The sequence below is a fragment of the Schistocerca americana genome, chromosome 4 (assembly GCF_021461395.2).
Source record: "Schistocerca americana isolate TAMUIC-IGC-003095 chromosome 4, iqSchAmer2.1, whole genome shotgun sequence".
Classification (NCBI taxonomy): Eukaryota; Metazoa; Arthropoda; class Insecta; order Orthoptera; family Acrididae; genus Schistocerca; species Schistocerca americana.
In genome coordinates, this window is record NC_060122.1 from 185502611 (window position 1) to 185514984 (window position 12374).

Genomic DNA, 12374 nt, shown 5'->3' on the forward strand with positions numbered 1-12374 from the left:
ATAGCGAGTTTTCCTCCCAGGATGACTTCGTTACTGTGGTTCTTTTTCTACTGCTGACAGCATCACCGACGTATCACTCTTGATATTGTAGCTACCCCGTATACATGAGTTACTGCAAATTGAACTATTTGCAATATTTAAACATGAACGTACCTAGTATGTGATTTCACGGATATAATGTGATTTCATGCGCAGTTGGTACTTTCATGTGTTACTTTTACCATAGCACCTCATCGGTGTTGGTACCAATATTAGCAATGTGAGAGACAGAGGCATTTTCGATTTTCACGTATTAATGTTATGAGCGTCGAATAAAACAGTTGCATTAGGACTATGAATGTTCACATTCCTATTACTTTCTCTACTCAATAATTGTGTCACTCACTCTGACTGATTAGCATTCCCCTTCGAGGAATAGTCTAAAACAAACATGGTATCCATATAACCAACGTAAGTTGAAGTCATAGATATTCAAAATTAAGTAATCAAAAGTTGGAAACTTACTTCGAATTTCCTGGTATAGTCTCAAACAAACATGGTTTTCTTCCCATAGAATAAGGGAAGTTGGAAGTTGTAACGGGCGAGTTGTGGCACCCTAAAAATATCCTGAGTCTGGCGTTGGCGTGGCTGCACGGGCAAGTCGGGGCTCGTCAGCAACCGCGTGGTGCCGAACAGTTGCCGGAGCAAGTGGGGTAGTCCCAGCGCATGGTCCAGGCCGACCGCATGGCTAGGAATTTCATGTTGACGCTGTACTGAGGAAGGTGCCTTGTGTCGATGAAGGAGATTTGTATGCCGCGAGTGCCAAAGATGGTGGACTTTATGAAACCATAAAGGTAGACATTTCACAGTTTATGTAGAGATTAATAGTAACCAGAGGAATCATAATAACTCAAAAAAAAAACATGTTCATTACCACTATTTGCACTACTATTCTCATGGTGTAATCGGATTTTCAATATCTTTATTAGTTTATAGTTTAGTATCTGACTGTAAATTATACAAATAACACCCAGCAACGCATTCCCAAAATCTAAACGGTTCATCCGATTTTGCCGCGCGGGGTTAGCCGAGCGGTCTTAGGCGCTGCAGTCATGGACTGTGCTGCTGGTCCCGGTGGAGGTTCGAGTCCTCCCTCGGGCATGGGTGTGTGTGTTTGTCCTTAGGATAATTTAGGTTAAGTAGTGTGTAAGCTAAGGGACTGATATTCTTAGCAGTTAAGTACCATAAGATTTCAGACACATTTGAAGATTTTTTTCATCCGATTTTGTCGATCGGCGCGTCTTTAGAAAGCTATTAGCATAAACCTAAATTGGTATGAATTACAGGCATATATCTTGAATAGTACGTGAATTATTGGAGGTCAAAGTGGCTGATTACTATTGATCGCGTCAGGCCGTAAGTACTCCACAGCTACACGAAAAAACGGTAGCAGCATGCTTATAAACATATAGTTATTCGTATATGTCTTTGTTCATATCAGATAAATACTATTCATGAAGAAATTGGTCAAATATTTACTATGTTTTAGAAAGCACAGGGACATTAGGTTACTGGCGTAATTTGCTTCTATTCCTTTCATACATGTTTATTTAATTTTTTTAAGTATTTAATAATGTGTGTTAAAGTGTGTTCATGATCCAGCCGTAGGAATGTTTATTTAATTTCTAGTTATTTTAATGTAAATCCAGTATTTCGTATGTGTTTCAATATGTTTGAGAATGTGCATTGGCATGGAGACATGGCGGGAGCGCTCTAGCCAATCACAGCGCTCGTTACTACGGTAGGCGACTACCGAAGTCAGTAGGGAGACTGCATGGAAGTGAGGAAGGAGCATCGTGTCGCAGAGGACACGAGGGGAATTTCTTGACGGGAAGGCGCGACGGACGGTCGCAGAAAATGCTTGGAGAGTGTTGAGCAGTTTGCGCGTGGTCGCGGGAGATACAAATATTTCGTATTGCCGAGTTGTGCACTTTTGAGATTTCCGTGGCTTCTGCAGTGAAGAGGTAGTTTGTGTTTAGAAGTGAATATCTCGAGAGATATGTCGTTGCGCTTAATTAATTACATGAAGTAGGAATCTATTGTTTTCCTGATATTCAACTTATATTTTATTTTATTGCTGGACCATCGACAGCAATAAGTGCTTTGCAGTAATAAACGGCATTCTTGAAGGTATTTCTGCAATCGTGTTAATCATTTAAAGTCGTTAAAAATAGTACCTGCTGGTTTTATTTAATTGCAATTTTCATTCATTGATTTCTATGTTACATTCAAAACTTCCAATTGCAGAGTGATAGGAACCTTCGACCATCGGATTCATGTGTATATTCATATTGTATACTGTAGACTCAGCAGTATTTTCTTGTGATGCGGCAAGTACGAACCGCAGCCACTAGACTACGAAACCAGCCAAAACTTTTAATATTTCAACTTTGAGTCTGAGCGTACGTAGTTGAGGGCCGCCATTATTATTATTATTTTGAAAGCCCGCAAAGTCATTGATATCGAAAATGAGAAAAATCAAATGTCAGGAACTTACTTCAAAGTTTGTGGTACTTGCAGAAATGTAAGAGAATTGACGACTGCAGTTTACGACGTTACTTACAGGCTTCGTTTGTACGATATTTTGATTTGCTATGCTGACAGCTGTTGCACCGTAACTGGACGGTATGCATGTGTTAGAGGAAATGCTTCGAGTAAACATGAACGTTCCTAGATGGCGATTCCATGAAACGTTGTCAATTTCACAAGCCACTTCTACCATAGCACCCGACTGGCAGGCAACTCAGATGTTGGTAGTACTTAAATTTTGATGTTCACTTACTGGAGTCTTCATGCGTGATAGAGATGGTATTATCAGAGCTATGAATATGAAAGCATCTACTTCCTTTTACGACCCATAAAGGATACATACATATATATATATATATATATATATATATATATATATATATACATTTTTTTTCTTTTTAGACGTATATGCAAATTATGTTTCGAGTTCTGCAAGTTTATTGGCCGTGTTGTATAATTAAAATTAAAAATCGGTAATTCAATTTTCGTGTTCATGTATTAATAATATGGTAGCCATCTAAAGCCTTATGAAGCCTTGATTCGATCTGTTAAATGCGCTCGGATAGTTAAATGGATACGATCATTCCTTTTTCCTAACTGAAAAGGAGCTGTATCAGTTCCCTACATAGCTTACTGTCAGCAAATTCTAATCAAATTTTATATCAATGTCGTTGCCATTAATGTCGGCAGCACTTGATTCAAATGGTTCAAATGGCTCTGAGCACTATGGGACCTAGCATCTGAGGGCATCAGTCCCCTAGAACATACAACTACTCAAATCTATCTAGCCTAAGGAAGTAACACACATCCATGCCCGAGGCAGGATTCGAACCTGCGGCCGTAGCGGTCGCGCGGTTCCAGACTGAAGCGCCTAGAACCGCTCGGTCACATCGGCTGGCCAGAAAACAGGCTTCAACATAAAACTTACAAGATAACAAACGGCCAGTTATGGCTATTCAAAAATTTAAACCAGACCATCGTCAAATGATAAAATATAAAGCAATTTGACAAGGTGGGCAACGTCCGTCCGCGGCCATGTAAAACATTTATCTAACAGAGTGAAACTTTTAAACCACATTAATTAAAACAAGAGATAGGATGTAGTATCTTTTCTATAAAAATGAAGAAAATATTACAATTATTGCGGCAGAAGCCCGTAACAAAGTTACATGATTTAATTCCTCATGGAGTGTGGTGATTCAGGAGGCAGCAGTCCCGGCGAAGGCGATGTCGGCCACTGACACATGCAGGCAGGAGGTCCACAAGAGAACTATGAGGCCAACAGGTTTGATGTCCTCTGCAAGTATCAAAACTGCCGTTAAGACTGGAACAAACTAAGGGAGCGTCTAAGTTGCGGACCCACAAGCTCGTTCCACAATCTCCCGTACTCAGGTGTTCAGGCAGGCAAGGGTTCCCTTAGCAGGAGGAAACTCCACCAACGTCAACATCTTTCCACACTCGAAATCACCAATCATTTATACAGCTTCAAATACTTTTACCCTGTCACATTTATTGTTGAGCATCCGCTTACTAGAAGTACATATCAGACATTGCAACCTCTTGACTTTGCTCAGCATCGGGAGGCAAGATACCGGGACAGGAAGTAAACCCAGCTACCACCATCTCTTTAGCCCGTCTAAAATGCTGACGGACAGCACGGTGATCTCATAATCCAAAGGCCAAAGCTCCTAATGAATCAAACTCTTCAAAACACCAGACTGTCCATACATGAGATAGAACAAACTGAGTCCTGAAATGAGAGGACTTAAACATACAAATGAAATGAATTTTGACACTGAAGGAACACGCAGTGCCAAGAACGCTACAATAATGCCCACCCGAAAACAGCGTCGGAGCAAGGCCATTTTAACAGGCCTCGTGCCAAATACTAACGACCAACGTGACCAAACCCAGGACCCAAACAGCGCATCGCTACGAGTGGAACCCAGTCCGGCTTCACGCCGCAAACCATATAGCCTTTGACAGCAACCGCCAGGCCGCTTGCGGCGGCAGTGTCGCCTACGCTTAAGGGAAGGCGCTTTCTGTGACGCGGGGCCGCTAGTTCTCCATGCGTATGGCGGGTGATTTGAAAGAGTCTAACCGCCACGGTTCACTACCAGACGTGGAAACATACCACTTAGCCATAATTATAAGTTTGCAAATGACTTAAATACTGACGTAATGGCGTTCAGTACACCGTCCTCAGTCACCAATAAAAGTATCTGAACTTATACGTGTGAAACATTATTACTTTGGATTCCCTCAGCAGGGGGGGACCTCCACACTCGTCAATAGATTTCCGGACACAGAATCGCCAATTGTTAGACAGTTTTAAATATTTTACTTTTATATAAACTGAAGTGCCGAAGAAATTGGTATAGGCATACGTATTCAAATACAGAGACATTTAAACTTACAGAATACGGAACTGCGGTCGGCAACACCTATACAAGACAACAAAAGTATGGCGCACCTGTTGGATCGGTTACTGCTGCCAGAATGGCAGGTTATCAAAATGTAAGTGAGTTTGAACGTGGTGTTACAGTCGGCGCTCGAGCGATAGGACACAGCATCTCCGAGGTAGCGTTGAAATGGGGTTATTCCCGCACGACCATTTCACGAGTGTACCGTGAATGTCAGAAATGCACTAAAACATCAAATCTCCGACATCGCTGCGGCCGGAAAAATATCCTGCAAGAATGGGACGAACGACGACTGAAGAGAATCGTTCAACGTGTCAGAACTGCTGTAGATTTCAGTGGTGGACCATCAAAAACTTTTCAGCGTGCGAACCGTTCAACGAAACGTCATCGACATGGGCTTTCGTTGATAACTGCACCACACTCCTCATCAGCTACCATACGACACGGATAAATTTAATTAAAATCCAATACGTCTTCCTGCTCAGTGGTGTAATGTTGTGTTTGTATAAGAGTTGCACATTGAAAAGAAAGCTTGACGGTGAAAGAACAACGGCTGGCCACGCTGGCTCGTAGGCTGCAGCAGCGGTCCTCAGCGGTACAAGCCACTCTCCAGCCCAGGGCGCGTGGTGTGAGCGGGGTGGCGCCATTTGTCGCGCCCGCATGCGCCACCACAAACTGCGGGGCGGGACCGCCCCTCTGCTCTCGGCGCTGTCAGCTGGCCCTCATAAATCATGGCGGCGTTCCACTGCGTCGGCGCGCCGGAGGGCCGGAGTGGTGTATGCAGCGTTCTGCACATGCACTCAGCGGACCTCTGAAGTGAGGTGGCGCACTGGCTAGAGAACTGCACTCGCATTGGGATGCTGCAATCATCGTACACCCAACCCCAGGGCTAGGTGGGCTGTTATTTCACTGAAATCACTCAAGACGTTTGCTGCTGTTGTAACAGTCAACAGTCCGAAAGAAAAGGTTCGGTGTGGCTCTCCATGCTACCAATCTTATGGAAGACTTTTGATATCTGAATAACTTCTGTAGCCTACAACTGTATCTGCCTTCTTACTGTATTCAGCCGGTCGCTGGTGACCGAGCGGTTCTAGGCGCTTCAGTCAGGAACCGCGCGACCGCTATGGTCGCAGGTTCGAATCCTGCCTCGGGCATGGATGTGTGTGATGTCCTTAGCTTAGTTAGGTTCAAGTAGTTCTAAGTTCTAGGGGACTCATGACCTGCGACGTTAAGTCCCATAGTGCTCAGAGCCATTTGAACCATTTTTTACTGTATTCGTATCTCGTTTCCAGACTCTTAAAACATTAACGATACCCGAGGCACGGGTTCTGGGTTCGGCTCAGACGGGGTAGGATGGAACGCAGTTTGTGACTTTCTCTCCACGGCCTACTCCGCCACTAAATAAAACTTGCCCTCGACCACATATGTCTTCGATTTTAAAAATAATGGCAAAAAAAGAGGTGCGAGTAGGACCATATGAGATGGCGCTGCCTTAGAGACGGACCAAATTCTGCTTCCGCCGATTCGCGTATTAATATGTAATGCAGCCAATGAGATTGCTGCTGACGTGAACCTTTTCTCCTCGTGGATCACACTCGCGCAGTGATACCTGAACGCGCGAGGTATTATAACGAGTGTACAGACCTCCGATCAGTCAGTCTGCATTAGTCTGTACCAGTCTACATTAGTCTGTACCAGTCTCTAGTCAAGTTTCAGTCTGCGCCTAATAAGATTACCATATTCCTGTACATAGTCATGAAGATAAATGAATAGACACTTTGTCAAGTATCAGAGATATGTGAGAATAAGATTAACGTACCAAGACTAAAGGAACTTCAGATTGTCAATTGCAAACAGCATCCAGAATCAAGTTACGTAATGTCTATGCGTTTTATTATTTTAATAAATGTGTGTGAAAATTCATCAAGTTCTGTTTAAAGTTGGTCACCGTCAATCTGCTACTCTAAGCGTGCAAGTGGCATTTCTGTTGTCTGACCTAACGGCAGAAGATAAACACGTCACGATAGGACCACGAGACATATTGCTGATACCCGCCTACTTCGTTAGAGCGACAAGTCAAATAATCTGATGGTGTGTGTACCGAAGGTGTTACAGTACGCACACCACAGTACATGAAGATAATAACAATAATAACAAAATAATTTGGTGAGGCGTAGTGGCCTTGTGCAAGTACTGCTACTGAACGCCACTTCAGTGAATAGCGTGTCCCTAACCTAGGACTGTTACCCAACCGTGGAAAGGAGAGCTTCAATTTAATGCGGAATCTGAACCACGTGTTGTTTCTGGCCACATCTCACATTGTGGAGATGTGAAGGCTAGGTTAAAGCGAAGGCTGAATATCCGTGGTCTGAGTTGCATTCGATCCCGCGATTTCTCCATTTCCCAAGCACGTGCTTTTCGCCACACCACTGGGGCACACATATACAGAGGTAAACTGCCTGTTGATTTCTGTCTCGGGTTCTTCAAGCGACATTTGTTAGATCATTTTTCTGACGTTTCTCCAGCACGAGTGGCTTGTATTGTAAAAGTTTAAGCTAGCAATGCTGCTGGTGGACTGCAGCCGAGCTTGCGGCCTCGGACTAAATGCTCCTGGCGCGCCAACGTCCAAGGACTTTTCCTTTAATGCGGTCATTTCTGGTGCGACTCTCCCCTTCTACTTGCTATGGTCATTCGCTGCAGCATTGGAATCGAGGATCAGTTCGCCTTGAGGTTTTCTTCTTTCTTGCTGAGAATACTCTCTTGTTTGCAAATTTCTATAGCTTCCCTGAACAAGCGGGTGTGATAGCTCTTCTCTACAGCCAGAACTTTTGCGTTGGCGAATTTTACTGTGTCGTCAGCCTAACACAGGGCGTGCTCTGCCAAAACAGATTTCTCCACTAGCCCACCTGTGGTGCTGGTGTTGACGGATCGTCCGGTGATTCCAACATAAACTTTTCTTCAAAAAATTGCTCTGAGCACTATGGGACTTAACATATGAGGGCTTCAGTCCCCTAGAACTTATAACTGCTTAAACCTAACTAACCTAAGGACATCACACACATCCATGCCCGAGGCAGGATTCGAACCTGCGACCGTAGGTTTAAGTAGTTCTAAGTTCTAGGGGACTGATGACCTAAGATGTTAAGTCCCATACTGCTCAGAGCCATTCTTCTTGTAAGCAGCACATCTAGAAAGGATATCTTCTTGTCCATTTCCATGGTAAATTTTGTGTTGGTTTGGAGGCTGTTCAAGTGTCTTAGGAAGTCACCGAGCTGTTCTTCGCCGTGTCTCCACACAACGAAGGAATAATCGACGTATTTGTACCACACCTTATGCTTACAAAGTGCCAAGTCCAGCGCCTGTGCTTCGAAATGTTCCGTGGAGAAGTTGGTCACCACTGGACTACGAGGTTTACCCATGGCGACGCCTTCAAGCTCTACGTACAAATTTCCATTCCACGTGAAATAGCTTGTGGTGGGACTGTATGAAAGAGCTTAGCGATGTCTTGCGAGAAAATGGATTCGATGTTCCCCAGAATGTCACTGTGTGGCACTTTGGTCGAGAGAGAAGACTCCTTGATCAACCGATTCGTATTCCCTGTGATCACCTGCATCTGATCTGCGCTTAGTTTTCGGTACGTCGTCGGATTTAACACAAGCGGCATTGCAGGTTGGGACAGGTGGAGAAATCGACCACGGGAGACCACGCACTGTGCGAGGACGACCACATAATGAAATTCACCGACACGGGAGTTCTTGCTGTAGAGAAGAGCTATCATACCCGCTTATCCAGAGACGCTATAGAGATATGAGTATAGCTTCAACAAGAAACATGAAAGCCTCACGGTGAACTCGTGCTGGCGAAGCGTCAGAAAAATTATCAAACAAACATCGACGGAAGAACCCGAGACAGAAGCCAACAAGCATTTTGTCAACAAGTGACCACGGAAGCCTTAACAATTTTCCCGATTGGGGCGCGGAACTCTAAAAATAAAAAAAAAATTCAAAACTTTGAATATCACAGTAAAAAATGTTTTGATACAAATTAAACACATAACGTATTTTCATGTAATAATAATTATTATTATAATTTTATTATAAGTATCATTTGCTACATATGTTTAGCATAACGTTCTCGAAAACGTAGCCCGGAGATACACTGTCTGGCGAAATGATTGAAGACATGGTCGGATGATTATGTAATTTCATATATGTAGACACCATCGGTGGATATGTAATTGATAAGAACAATAATACTGTGCGACAGATAGAATGACCACCAGACTGCATTAGTAGAGTTCATGTCTACCGTAGTTTCAGGGCCTGGTGCAGTACACAGGGTGAAGCGACATTCGCGCACTCGGGCTTCGTAGCGCGATTCCTCGCATGCCAGCGGTAATAGAAATGTCTCTCCCAAAATTTCGTCAGGCGAGTACATCCGGCAAAAAAAGACTTTAAAGAGAGTCAGTCTGGCAACACTGTAATCACATGTATGGTGACTATCTCTGACAGCAGATATCGGTTATACTGTGCAGTTGGTACAGTGTATAAAGTTTTGGGTTAGCATGCAGGAGGTCGAGGTTTCGATCCTGGGCATGGGCGCATTTTTCTTGTTTGCTAATTTCATTCTGTAATATACATCATTTCTTAGGTGACGCGTATCCTAAATGTACAGCATTTTGTAACGCTGAACATAACAAATACGTGATTAGACAAATACGAAATAGACAGTTGAAACAAATGACCTGTCATAGGACAGAATAACTACAAAAACAGTATCAGTTTCGAAATGCTAAAGATGACAGCACAATAAAATAACACAACATCTACTTGTCATTTATACTACACGTAATATGAGCGCTCAGACGTCACACATTAGCAACCAGTGACAATAATCATGTCCATATTAATGACCGCATGACCTTCACAACAGAATACGTTGTCCTCAGAACAACAGACGCTCAAAGCGACCTCCGTCCACACCAAACATTGCACAACTCACCGGGTTATACAGCTCTGGTCCCTTTGCGCCAAAGGTGCATCCACAGTAACAAGAGCAGCATGAACACGCGCTACCAATTCTTCCACATTCGTTGGCGGAGTATAGTACCTGTGCTCCTTCAGGTGTCACCACATGAAGAGATCCAGGGGATTTAGGTAACGTGAAAGTGGTGGCCATACAACTGGACCTCCGCGTCCGAGCCATTTCCATGGATATGTTCTGTCCAAATACTGTCACACACTAATTCCAGAGTGTGGAGGTGCTCCATCACCTTGGAACCATAACCTCTGCCAAACATGTAGTGGGAAATCTTCCAGTGCATCAGGCAGATAGTTCGAGAGGAATGCATGATACCTTCGTGCAGTCAGCCGGTCAGGCTACATCTAGGGCCCAACCCACTGTCACCCAATATTCCGGCTCAGATGTTGATACCAAAGCGAACTCGGTAACCACGCTCGTGAGTGATGAATAGGTTAATCTCACACCAATGGTGGGCATCGTGCATATTGAAGACACCCTCACCAGTGAATGTTGGTTCATCTGACCATATTACTGTGTATACAAAGTCATCGTTGGCTTCCTGTTGTTGTTGGAACCATTCACAGAATTGAATTCTCCGATGGCGATGTGCAGGATGCAGATGTTGCGTGAAAGCATAATGATAGGGGTGCAGCCCATGCTCGTGCAGCATGTTAACGACCGTGCTTTGCAAGACACGCAGCTGCCTTGCAACTTTACGTGTACTTAACTGAGGTTCTTGGTGTATGAGCTACAGAATAGCTTCCTCAGTAGCTGGGGTACAGCGAGTCGGTATACGTCCTCTGTCACGTGGTGGTGGAAGGAGACAACCTGACTCCTGAAGGCGCAGCTCCAGATGACAAAACAATTTTTTTATAGCATCGATGAGGATATCTAGCAGCATATTCACAAGCAGCAACACCAGCCCAGTTATCAGATGCACCAAGGACCAGACGCATATCCACATATACATCATTTGTCTATGCCATAAGTCTGACAGACTGATTTAAAGATTTAGAAAGAGAAAATTCAATACGTGTACGCATGTACATTGCAGTCCGCCACGGGCGCATTACTTCGCTCGCAAGTAGTCCCTGTCTCGTGGGCAGCGCATACAGTATAAAGGCACCGTCTGTCCTGTGCGCTGTTCCACCTACTGCACATTGCAATTTGGCAGATATTGTTGTGCATGATTCATCCCGACACAGCTGATTGTGAAATGTTCGGTTTCGAATTACACAGTTTCTCTAACGGTAATAGACGTGATGTTTCCACAGTCCTATCGATAGAATAATAATAATAATAATAATGCATTGAGGTACGTACTAAACAGCATGTGGTTACCAGACTCAATGTGGAAAGGCATAATTAGTGGGACCATGGTGATAACACATACAAATAGTAACCGACTTTGGATATTATTCACGAAGTACGTTGCTAGTTCTACTGGTAACGTACGGCCCTAACTAAATGTAATGGAACTGAACGAGGCAAGAATAATAGTTGTTACTAATCTATGGGACCATTGGAGGCAGGAACAAAGAAAACAGGTTTCGCATCAAGTACATGAAGTGATGCAAATAAATTCACACCCATGATGTGGAAACGACTACTTCCAAAGCTGACCAGTATTCCATTTCTACGATTGTAGTATATAAGTGCAAATGTTTTCTGGAGGACCCGCTGCAATCCCTGTTGACGATTAAGATGCCAGATACTGTACCACCTGGAATACATTTACAAATAAAAAACGTATGCCTCAACTCAGGATCGAACCCTCGACCTCCTGCATGCTAACCCAAAACAGTGGCACGTAAAGAGCCCTCCACCACACTCCGCTGGGTGGCTTGAGGAGTATAAATGTAGATGTAGAACTTCATACACTGCATCCACTGCACATTACAACCAACGTATTCTGACAGAGGTAGTCACCATACATGTGCCGGATGTACTCGCCAGACGAAATTTTGGGAGAGACTTTTTTATCGCTGGCATACGAGGAGTCGCGCTGCGAAGCCCGAGTGCGCGAATTACGCTTCACCCTGTATAATGGAGTAAACAGTGTCAGATGTTGTTGTCACTATGAAGGACTCGGAGATGCCGCGTAATCGCGTGGAACAGCGTTATCTGTACATGACAGAGTTTGAAAAGGGCTTCACTTTGGATGACCCACTAGACCGACACGTCAAATCGCGCAGTATCCAGATTTCTGGTACTTTCACATGTGACAGTCGCCCGATGTCAGACGGCATGTGAATGTGACTCCCAGCATATTCGTCTTGAAGGATCTGGACCACCACGCCAGTCCACCACAATCGGGAATCACTGCACTGTGCCCCAAGCGCATCACATCCCCTTCACGTT